The following is a 12,478-nucleotide window of genomic DNA, read 5'->3' on the forward strand; positions in this document are numbered from 1 at the left end:
GAGTCATTGTGATGTCTGTATGTTTTATGCTTGTAGTGATGTCTCTGGTACTTTGTCTCACAGGATCCCCCTTAGGATCTCTTGTAGGGCTGGTTTTGTGGTGACAAATTCCTTCAGTTTTTGTTTGTTTGGGAAGATCTTTATCTCTCCTTCTATTCTAAATGACAGACTTGCTGGATAAAGGATTCTCGGCTGCATATTTTTTCTGTTTAGCACACTGTAGATATCGTGCCAAGCCTTTCTGGCCTGCCAAGTTTCAAAGGAGAGATCAGTCACGAGTCTTATAGGTCTCCCTTTATATGTGAGGGCACGTTTATCCCTTGCTGCCTTCAGAATTTTCTCTTTATCCTTGTATTTTGCCAGTTTCACTATGATATGTCGTGCAGAAGATCGATTCAAGTTACGTCTGAAGGGAGTTCTCTGTGCCTCTTGGATTTCAATGCCTTTTTCCTTCCCCAGTTCAGGGAAGTTCTCAGCTATAATTTGTTCAAGTACCCCTTCAGCACCCTTCCCTCTCTCTTCCTCCTCTGGGATACCAATTATGCGTATATTATTTTTTTTTAGTGTATCACTTAGTTCTCTAATTTTCCCCTCATACTCCTGGATTTTTTTATCTCTCTTTCTTTCAGCTTCCTCTTTCTCCATAACTTTATCTTCTAGTTCACCTATTCTCTCCTCTGCCTCTTCAAGCCGAGCCATCGTGGATTCCATTTTGTTTTGCAATTCGTTTAAAGCGTTTTTCAACTCCTCGTGACTGTTCCTTAGTCCCTCGATCTTTGTGGCAAGAGATTCTCTGCTGTCCTGTATACTGTTTTCAAGCCCAGCGATTAATTTTATGACTATTATTCTAAATTCACTTTCTGTTATATTATTTAAATCCTTTTTGATCAGTTCATTAGCTGTTGTTATTTCCTGGAGATTCTTCTGAGGGGAATTCTTCCGTTTGGTCATTTTGGAGAGTCCCTGGCGTGGTGAGGACCTGCAGTGCACTTCCCCTGTGCTGTGGTGTATAACTGGAGTTAGTGGGCGGGGCCGCAGTCCGACCCGATGTCTGCCCCCAGCCCACTGCTGGGGCCACAGTCAGACTGGTGTGTGCCTTCTCTTCCCCTCTCCTAGGGGCGGGATTCACTGTGGGGTGGCGTGTCCCGTCTGGGCTACTTGCACACTGCCAGGCTTGTGTTGCTGGGGATCTGGCGTATTAGCTGGGGTGGGTAGGCAAGGTGCACGGGGGCTGGAGGGGCAGGCTTAGCTCGCTTCTCCTTAGGTGATCCACTTCAGGAGGAGCCCTGTGGCAGCGGGAGGGAGTCAGATCCGCTGCCGGAGGTTTGTCTCCGCAGAAGCACAGAGTTGGGTGTTTGCGCGGAGCGAGCAAGTTCCCTGGCAGGAACTGGTTCCCTTTGGGATTTTGGCTGGGGGATGGGCGGGGGAGATGGCGCTGGCGAGCGCCTTTGTTCCCCACCAAACTGAGCACTGTCGTCCGGGGGCTCAGCAGCTCTCCCTCCCTTTGTCCTCCAGCCTTCCCGCTTTCCGAGCAGAGCTGTTAACTTCTGACCTCCCAGACGCTAAGTCGCGCTTGCTGTCGGAACACAGTCTGTCGGGCCCCTCCGCTTTTGCCAGCCAGACTCGGGGGCTCCGCTTGGCCGGCGAGCCGCCCCTCCGCCCCGGCTCCCTCCCGCCAGTCCGTGGAGCGCGCACCGCCTCGCCGCCCTTCCTACCCTCTTCCATGGGCCTCTAGTCTGCGCTTGACTCCGGAGACTCCCTTCTGCTAATCCTCTGGCGGTTTTCTGGGTTCTTTAGGCAGGTATAGGTGGAATCTAAGTGATTGGCAGGACGCGCTGTGAGCCCCGCGTCCTCCTACGCCGCCATCTTCCGGAACCCCGTCTGTTCTTTGATAAACTATTTGAAAGTAAGTTGTAGACATCATGACACTTCACTTTAAATACCTCAACATACATCTTCTAAGCATAAAGATGTTTTTCTACATAAGTATATGATACATAATACCATAAGTACTGCTAAAAGAAATTAACAGCTCCTCACTGATCTTCACTAATATTTTTTAATATCTAATCCAGTGCTTCCTGAAGTATGCTTTGCAGACTGCTTGATGGTTTACAGGGAGATAAGGAACTTGCACCACAGTGGATCAGTGCACAACATACTTCACTGAGAAAGTTTTGTCACAGAACAATGTCAGCTGAATAAAACAATGTGCTTAGTGACATAGTTCATTTACATCTATTGGATGGCTGAGTAGCAGTGTTCTGTATTCACATTTCCCCAGCTGTCTCCTAAGTGTCTTTTATGTCCAGTTCATATGTTGCATTTGGATGTGGTGTTTCTTTGAATCTAGAACAGTCTCTCCATTTTTTTTAATGGCCCTACCTTTTAGAGACCCACATTAGGAATCTGGCTGGTTGTAGTGTCACCAACCATCCTGGATTGCCTGAGACTCTCCTGGTTTTAGCAGTGATCCTGTATCCTGGGATAGGATGTTCTCTGTTTCTTTATGGTGGTGTTTGGGTCCTCTTTCCAGCCCTGAATTTCCTGTAAATGAGAAGTTAGTTCTTGGGTCAAAAGTCTTGGTTAGATTGAAATTAAACCATTTTTGACAAGAATGCTTCATAAGTAATGTCATGTACTGTATGTCACATCTTATTTGGAGGCATGCAGTGTCAGTTGTCCACTCTTAGTAAAGGTGATCAGTTAGGTTGTGGCCCTCAGAATGCTCCATGTAATTTTCTCTTTATAATTAACTAGAAATCTGTGGGGTGTTTCTTTGGTACCATATGATTGTCCTGTTCCCCAGTAACATCCCAACCAAAGATTTTAACATCTATTGATTACTGTTTCCTGACTCAGTAATTCATTTTTCTAATTTTTAAAATGTATTCTCTGACTTGGTCATTTAATTGGGGGCTGGAAGATGTTGAGAAACTCTGGGTGTGGGGACCAGCAACGTGTTTTAACATGTTGCCCTGGTGATTCTGATGCTCACTCAAGTTTGTGAGCCAGTGGTTTCGAGCCACTGTTCCTCAGCCTTGGTTGCGCATTGGAATCACCTGGGGACCATTTATTTATTTATTTATTTATTTATTTATTTACTTACTTACTTATTTAATGTGTTTATCAAATTTGGAGAGAGAGGGAGAGACAGACAGACAAGAATACGAGCAGGGGAGGGGCAGATAGAGAGGGAGACACAGAATCCAAGGCAGGCTCCAGGCTCTGATCTGTCAGCACAGAGCCTGATAAGGGGCTCAAACTTGCGACCTACAAGATATGACCTGAGCCACCCAGGCACCCACCTGGGGACCTTTTAAAACAAAGGTTCCTGTGTGTCACTCCCTCAGAGATTCAGATTTAATTTATTTTGGGTGTGGCCCTAACATCATTATTTAAAAAACTCCCTAGAGGGCTCTAATGTGCAGGTAAGGATGAAAACCCGGTCTAGGGTTTTTATCTCCAAGCCCAGTGTTTGGCTTGATGAGTGAACGTGCACATTAAATTGCAGATAAAAAACTAGCTGTGTAATACATAGGCCAAATAGCTTGCTTTTTTGCTTCCTCCTTGTCTAGACCCACCCAGGGTCTCTAAGCACTGGTTTGCAGTCCTTTGAAAAGATTTTCATCCCTTGAAAGCATTCTCCTTCCCATGGTTTCAACAGTTATTCTGGTGGGTGTGGTAGAGAGTGGGGCTGAGATACCATCAGTTGCTAGTAATCCTAGCCAAGCCATAAAATTAACCTTCATACAGGGCAAGAAAAAAGTGAGCTCATTTTATTATTAACGTATGACAGTTGTTTTAAGGGTTTATTCTCAGCCTGCCTCTTACCTGTCTTCCAGAACTGGCTTCTGTTTTTAATGTTTTTATTTATTTTTGAGAGAGAGAGAAAGAGAGAGAGAGAAAGTACAAGCAGGGGAGGGGCAGAGAGAGAGGGAGACACAATCCAAGGCAGGCTCTAGGCTCTGAGCCGTCAGCACAGAGCCTGATGTGGGGTTGAACTCACAAACCATGAGATCATGCCCTGAGCCCAGGTTTGATGCTTAACTGACTGAGCCACCCAGGTGCCCCCAGAACTGGCTTCTTCTTGTTAGGCTTGTCTTAGAGTTGCTGAACCTATGAATGAAATTTTGACATTGCCCTTATTGCAGGTGTGGAGTTTTATCTACTGCAGTGGTTCCCAGTCTTAGCTGCACGATGGACCTCTTGGTTCCTGGGGCTTGGGCCCTACCCCCAGATATTCTAATTTACTTGATCCGGGGTGTGACTCAAGCATCTGGAGTTTTAAAAGATCCTTCAAAGTGATTCTAATGTACAGTCAGGGTTATGATCCTCCAATTAGGGCTGTGGTTCCCAAACTTGTCTGCATAATAAAATTCCCCAGGGATCTTTTAAAGGTTCCAAAATCCATGCCACACCCCAGACTAATTAAATCATCACAGCCTCTGGGATGGGACGCACACATTGGTAATTTTGAAGTTTCCCCCAGTGATTCCAATGTGCAGCCAGTTTTGAGAGCCACAGGGTTAGGGTATTTGATGGTTTGGGGGTTGGAAGGGAGAAAAGAATGATTGTCATTTGCTGAGATGTAAGTCTTCCAACCCTTCACCTTCAAAATCACATTGCCAATTTATAATTTACAGGATCATCATTGTCATTTTTCTGAGAGATGTATTTCAAAGTGGCATGGCCATAAAATGCAGTCATGAACCAATTGAAGCTCCCTTAGAACTTACCAATTAATTCAAGTCCAAAAGGACAATTGAAATGGAATATAATTATGTCCCAGACTTAAAAATTTTCCATCAGCTGATTTGATTCTGTCATTGTATGTATTTCCACATTATATTTCCCATTGTTTCTTCTCAAAGGAGACTAAGTGGGGTGGCAATGCTGACATCTAGACCAGATCCATACAGTAGAGGAGCATGTCAATATCAAGTCCATTCCTAATTGTTTGGGATCCTCAGAGGACATGGAGGGTGAGAGGTGTTTGCTCTGAGGACCTAAAAAAGGAATTTATTTTTAAATAAATGTATTTATTTTATTTTTAAAATAAAAAATTATTTTTAAAATATAAAAGGAATTTATATTTAAAAGTGTTGGCATTTACTACTTGTATTTTACTGAGCACCTTTATTTGTAACCAATACAAGGAATACCTGCAAAGAGAGGGTTGTATATCTATACTCAGCTGTTTAATAGTTTTTCTCCTCCACCTAGACTGTGAGCCTTGAGGGCATAAGAGCTATAATGTGTTCACTGTTGTATCTCTGTTTAGCACCCAGTCCAGTGTCTGAAATTTATAGGTGCTCAGAGAGGCAATATAGTATACTAGCCAAGAGGACAGCTTTGGAATCAGTCTGACCTGGGCTTGAATCCTGACTCCCATCACTTTCATGCTGTGTGACCTTGGGTGAGTTGCTTATATTCTCCAACCCTCTGTTTCCTGCCCCTCTCCCTGTAAAATAAGGGTAATAATAGCATAATAACTTACTTCATGGGATTGTTGTGACCCATTCAGCAAAACAGTATTTGTATAGCACCTTGCACATTGAGTGGCACATTCTTAGTAATACCAGTGAGAGTATTCTTAATAATCCCATTATTTTTTGAAGGAATAAATGGATGGCATAGCCTGCTTTCCCTTCCCTCTCTTGAGATTAACAAGCAAAAATAACCTAATCAGTTTGGTTTCTGTAAGATTTCAATACTTAATTTCAGGCAAATAAAACCAAGCACACATTGGAAAGAGTGTCTTCCCTGTTGGTGTTGGTGTTTCTCAGCATTTATGTTATAGTCAAATATTGCAACTTCTAGTAAAAAGTTTAAATACGGTTTGGAGAGAAAAATGAAGCAAAGAAAACAGATAAGGCCATCCCTTTCATTTTGTCACCCTCAAAATATTGTTTGCTGAAATAACCCACTTGTCAAATCCCTTTGTACTGCTGTGAGAAGTGCTAACATAAGACATGTTTTCTGAAAATAACTGTGATGAGGTGTCATGAATTAAGGGCTTTGGTGCAGAACTGATTAAGTTCCTTTATGGGTAAAATAGCTCAGGATCATAAATTGCCCAGAACCTCTACTGGCCCACCCTTTCCACCTCCTAAAAGGAAACTTGTTTCTAGGAATATATTTTTTTTCTTAAACTAAATGTACTGTAAATGCTGCGTAGTATCCTAAATTGGATCCTAAACAGAAAAAGGACATTAGTGGAAAAACTGGCAGAATCTGAATAAAGTCTGTAGTTTAGTAAATTGTACCATTGTTAGTGTCATAGTTTTGATCAATGAATTAGAGTTATGTGAGGTGTTAATGTTAGAGGAGCCTGGATAAAGTGTATATGGGAACTCTGTTTACAACACTTCCACACATCTAAAATTACTTCAAAACAATTTTTTAAAAACTCTAAATGTAGTCTTTTAAAAACAAAACATACTGATTGAAAACTAATTCTAGAAAAACCAGGTCTGGGCAGGTGTTGAGGCCAGGACTCCAGGGATAGAATAGCGCTCACCTAGATACCCAGATATGTGCTCAAGCACTACCTGTGATAAGGTGACAAAGGGCAGGAGTAGCATGTAGCAATTCTTTTATAATAAGGAATTTTTGGCAGCCTATCAAAAAGCAGTTCCTTTCTTTCAGTATAAGCTAGCCTAGTTTAAAACACAGCAGCCTGGCCTAAAAGAGGTCCAAATATAAATGCTGCAATCAAAAGACATAGGGTGTCATAATGGATACAAAACAGATCCATCTACATGCTGCCTACATGAGATTCATTTTAGACCTAAAGGCACCTGCAGATTGAAAGTGAGAGGATGGAGAAATATTTACAATGCAAATGGGTGTCAAAGAGTAGCGATACTTATATTGGAAAATCTAGACTTTGAAACAAAGACTGTAACGAGATACAGAAGGGCATTATATTGTAATAAAGGGGACAATCCAATAAGAAGACATAACAGTTGCAAATATTTATGCATCCAACATGAAAGCACCCAAATATGTAAAACTGTCATTGATGGACATAAAAGAACTAATTGATTGTAATACAACAACAGTAGGGGACTTTAACACCCCACTTACATCAATGCACAGATCATCTTAACAGAAAATCAACAAGGAAACAAGGGCTTTGAATGACACACTGGCCCAGATGGACTTAGCAGATATATTCAGAACATTGCATCTTAAAAGAGCAGAATACATATTCTTTTCAGGTGCACATGGGACATTCTCCAGAATACATTAAATATTAGGTCACAAATCAGGCCTCAGCAAATAAAAAAAGATTGAAGTCATACCACACAACTTTTCTGACCACAACACTGTGAAACTAGAAGTCAACTACAAGAAAACATTTTGAAAGACCACAAACATGGAGGTTAAATAACATGCTACTAAACAATGAATGGGTCAACCAAGAAATCAAAGAAGAAATTTAAAAAATACATGGAACCAAATGAAGATGAAAACACAGTGGTTCAAAACCTTTGGGATACAGCAAAAATGGTCCTAAGAGGAAGTATATAGCAATACAGGCCTACTCAAAAATCAAGAAAAATTGGGGTGCCTGGGTGGCTCAGTCGGTTAAGCGGCCAACTTCAGCTCAGGTCATGATCTCGCGGTCCGTGAGTGTGAGCCCCGAGTCGGGCTCTGTGCTGACAGCTCAGAGCCTGGAGCCTGTTTAAGATTCTGTGTCTCCCTCTCTCTGACCCTCCCCAGTTCATGCTCTGTCTCTCCCTGTCTCAAAAATAAATAAACGTAAAAAAAAAAAAAATTAAAAAAAAATCAAGAAAAATCTCAAACAACCTAACATTATACCTAAAGGGGCTAGAAAAAGAACAACAGATGAAGCCTAAAGCTAGCAGAAGGAAGGAAGTAATAAAAATTAGAGTAGAAATAAATGACATAAAACTAAAAAAAAAAAAAAAAATCCAGTAGAACAGATCAAGAAACCAGGAGCTGGTTCTTTGAAAAAATTGATAAACCCCTAGCCACACTTACCAAAGGGGAAAGTGAAAGGACCCAAACGGAATCACAAATGAGAGAGGAGAAATAACAACCAACATCACAAAAACATAAGAGAATATTATGAAAAACTGTATGTCAACAAATTAGACAACCTGGAAGAAATGGATAAATTCCTAGAAACATGAACTACCAAAACTGAAACAGGAGGAAATAGAAAATTTGAACAGATTGATGACCTGCAGAGAAATTGAATCAGTTACTTAAAAAACTCCCAACAAACAAAATTCCAGGGCCAATGGCTTCACAGGTGAATTCTATCAAACATTTAAAGAAGAGTTATTACCTATTCCTCTCAAACTATTCCAAAAGGTAGAGATGGAAGGAACGCTTCCCAACTCATTCTGAGATCAGTATTACCCTGATACCAAAACCAGATAAAGACTCCCCTAAAAAAGAGAACTACAGGCCAATATCCCTGATGAACATGGATGCAGAAATTCTCAATAACATACCAGTAAACCAAATCCAACAATACATTTAAAAAATCATTCACCATTATCAAGTGAGATTTATTCCTCGGTTGCAAGGTGGTTCAGTATTCACAAATCAATCCACGTGATACACCACATTAATAAAGGATAAGAACTATATGATCATTTCAATAGCTGCAGAAAAAACATTTGACAAGGTACAGTTTCCATTCATGATGAAAACCATGAAAAAAGTAGGTTTAGAGGGAACATACCTCAGCATAATAAAGGCCATATATGAAAAACCCACAGCTAATATCCTTAATGGGGAAAAACTGAGAGCTTTTCCTCTACAGTCAGGAAGAAGACAGAGATGTCCACCCTCACTACTGTTATTTAACATAGTACTGGAGGTCCTAGCCACAGCAATCAGACAACAAAAAGAAAAGGCATCCAAATCACCAAGGAAGTAGCAAAACTTCCATTATTTGCAGATGATATTCTGTATAGAAAACCCTAAAGAAACCTCACAAAAAATTTGGCTAGAACTGATCAACAAATTCAGCAGTCACAGGATACAAAATCAATGTACAGAAATTTGTTGCCTTTCTAAACACCAATAATGAAGCAGCAAAAAGAAAAATTAAGGAATCAATCCCATTTATAGTTGCAACAAATACAATAAGATACCTAGCCCAAGAAGCGAAAGACCTATACTCTGTGAAATGTAAAACACCGATGAAAGAAATTGAAGATGACACAAACAAATGGAAACACATTCCATGTATTGAATAGCATGGTAATTCTTAGGACTGGGCTCATTTTTCCAAGCAGATATAAAAGGCTTGCTGTCTCTTAGCACCAGAGTTCTATTTTAGTTCCTGGAAGTGGCGACTAGCAGGAGCGTGGGATTGTGTGGGATTCTTGAGTCATCATCACACAGCACAGTTTGAGTGCTTTGTTAACATCACTCTGCCCACCACCTGACAGCAGAGCCTCCTGGGCTCACTGGACCTGAGCCAGGCCCTTCATAGGCATAGGGATGGAAGTACAAGCCCCCTGACTCCCACAACCCTCAGCTGATACTATTTCTGTGTCAACAGCAGGAAGTTCTTGCTGCTTTTTCACTCACCTGGGATAACACCACCTGTGTTTTGCACAGAGATTGATATGAGAGAAAAGGCAAGGAGAGTAGGAGGATGGATTGTTATAGCTAAAGAAATAAGGCATAGGCCAAGGGTGCCATGGCTACAGATGTTTTAGCAATACCTATGAAAATGAAGTAGGATGCAGAGATGATTTCCATTCCTGGAAAGCTGGCAATAACTCTCATTCTCCACACCCCTTCCTGTCAGAAATCCCAGTTTTGGTCATTGACCCAGTTACTGGGTCAACCCAGTAAAGGGTTTACAGGGGTTAGTGACAAAGCAGTGAGTCCAGGTGACCCCTGCTCCACTCATGGCCAATGGCATTTTATGGTTAAGAATGCTAGTTGTCAGGATTCTCCTGAGAAGAGTGGTGTTGTATTCATTGAACTTGGTTAAATCTCACTAGTAGAAACTGCCTTGAAAATGAGTGATTCTAATTGGTTACTGGGAGGGAAGAATGATATTCAAAATACAACAGGTATGGCCCAAACACCAAACACTCAAATATTCAGGGGATTTATTGCTATGTTAGCTACTACTGTTTTGCATGCTCTAACCCTAAATGATCGCTGTTCTTTCTTGACTCTTTTTGTGTTCTCACTTTATGACCTGTGTTCTGCAGATCACACTGGATACTAGTACTGCTGGCAGGGTACTTTTGGCAGGTAGAAACAACATATAAATGAAGAGTGGTAACTAGATGTCAGGGGTTGAAATCCATTCCAAGCAAAGGGACACCCCCTCCACCTCTGCATATTGAATTCTCTAGTCAGAAAACCAAGGCCTATCTTGCAAGACAAAATGAAGAAGTACTCAGAGCCACATGGGGCTTGTTGAATGATGGACCAGGGTCTTTTTGCTCACAAAGTGCTATGGCAGGAGCTAAGCTTTAAAAGTCCTGGAGGAAGGAGGCTAAGACCTTGACAATGAAAGAAGAGAAACTCCAAGGCAACCATTTGCCTGAAAGTAAATTTGCCCCACCTAGGGTCAAGAAAGTATCCTTAATCTAGATCTCCGGGCTGCTATGCTGAGATATGGATTTGTAAGACCTTTTTGGCAGATTTAGGATTTTCAAAGACAAGAATATGGGAGGCAGTGGTTGGCAGTGGTTAGCGTTACCTTAAATTCTCCATGCTCTTTTTACATTAGAATCCAAGACCTCTCTCTTTGGGTTGTTCTTTACAGAAAAGAGGATACCTCTCCCAGAAGGAGGGCATACCTGTCTAATGATCTAAGCCCCTCCCCTAATCATAATAATAGTAGCTTGGATTTAATGAGCTACTTATTATATGTCAGGCACTATGCTAAGCATTTTTATATGGACTTTCCCCTTTGATCCTGACAACAACCCTGTGAGGTAGGTGTCCTTATTCCTGTCTTCACTGGGGGAAATTGCCAGGGTTACCCAGCTTGATATGGGATTTGGGAAGTACAGTAACAGCCTGCTGCAACAAAATTAAGGTTCACTTGACAAGTAAATAGAGGTATGCTGGCTGTATTGGGGAGATATTCTTTAAATAACTTTGTGATTGATAGACTGTGTATAGGAAAATTTAGTTGACACCCAGGAACATGTACGTTATACGAGGGGAAGTGTGCCAATATACTGAAACTGAGATTTATCGGGTTGTTTCAATCTAAATTCTCCAACTTGCCCACATTTATAGGTAGCACTCCCACCCCCTTTTAACCACACTTCCCTTTTGGCTGAGAAATTATTTCTGTCTCATAAATATACATGCCAGAAAGGCAAATGTAGATGATTCACTTTTCTTAAGAACACTGGTTTGTTGAATTACATTTTCTGTCTGATAAAACCCTTCTTCAGTAGAAATAGTTGAAGAATCCCTGAGTGAGAATGATTGTCAACATAATTCTTCAGTGACATTTATTAGGCAAATTGGAGGAAAGTAGGTGGGTCAGGAGTGGCCAGAGAAGACCCAAGGAGGAAGCAGTATTTTTGGACAGGAAAGATAGAGTACTGGCTTGGGCACACAGGATATTTGGATTTTAAGAGTATCTCTGTCAGTAATCAGCTGTACAATCTTTGCACTTAACCTCTCTGTACCCCAAACTCCTTCATCTGTTTAACAACTGAGGTTGGATTAGAGGCTCTGTCTCAGAACCCTGTCAAAAACCCACAAGGTGCCTGGGGTAGTTCTTTTGGAAATAAGGCCATGTGTAATGCATAATAGCAAATGATGCAATCTTAGTGTCATACCCTCTAGATGGGGTTGTAAGACCGATCATTCTGTGCAAGGTTTCTATCCTTCAGAAACAAGTATGGACTAGTTGGCTTAAAGTTAAGAGCTTGAGTTATGGAGTTGGACCATAGTTTGAAAACCAGTTATGCCACTTCCTAATGGGTGCCCTGGGACAAATGATTTCACCTCCCTGAACATCAGTTTCTCCTTCTGTAAGATGATGTAATAAATAGTACCAACCTCATAGGCTTTTGAAGATGAAAGGCAATAGTATGTAAAGCATTTAGCCCAGCACCTGGCAAAATAGAAGTACTCAGTCATCCATGTCTGCTACAACTATTGTCATACTTATTTCTATCAATGTAATTCTCTTGACTTGGGCATGGCTACATTTCTGCACTTTTCTGGATATAGCTTTCTCTTTCTGCATGGAATTTGAGAAAAGCATAAGTAGATCTTTCTGGCCTAATGCCAGCTCTAGAGTCAGACCTGGATTCAAATCCCTGCTCTGCTTCTTACAGAGTGTGGGACCTTGGGCAAATTGTTTAACTTTTCTGCTCCTTAGTTCCCTAATATGTAAAATGCAGGCAGGTGTACTGCCTACCCCTAAGGGTTGTTGTGAATAAGATCATGAATGTGAAGAACTTAGGCCTGTGCCTAAGGCCTGACATCCAGA

At 41.4% G+C, this 12,478-nt stretch overlaps 1 long non-coding RNA gene across 1 annotated transcript; it reads right to left on the reverse strand.

The window, feature by feature from the left end:
* Nucleotides 1–1,888: 1,888 nt before the first annotated feature.
* Nucleotides 1,889–12,097, reverse strand: LOC145714655 (uncharacterized). Its single transcript, XR_014136920.1, has 3 exons — nt 12,043–12,097; nt 4,740–5,009; nt 1,889–2,547 (listed from the first exon to the last, which is right to left on the reverse strand). It is a non-coding gene; the product is annotated as an uncharacterized LOC145714655 (long non-coding RNA).
* Nucleotides 12,098–12,478: the final 381 nt, after the last annotated feature.

The sequence above is a fragment of the Panthera onca genome, chromosome X (assembly GCF_046562875.1).
Source record: "Panthera onca isolate mPanOnc1 chromosome X, mPanOnc1 haplotype 2, whole genome shotgun sequence".
Classification (NCBI taxonomy): Eukaryota; Metazoa; Chordata; class Mammalia; order Carnivora; family Felidae; genus Panthera; species Panthera onca.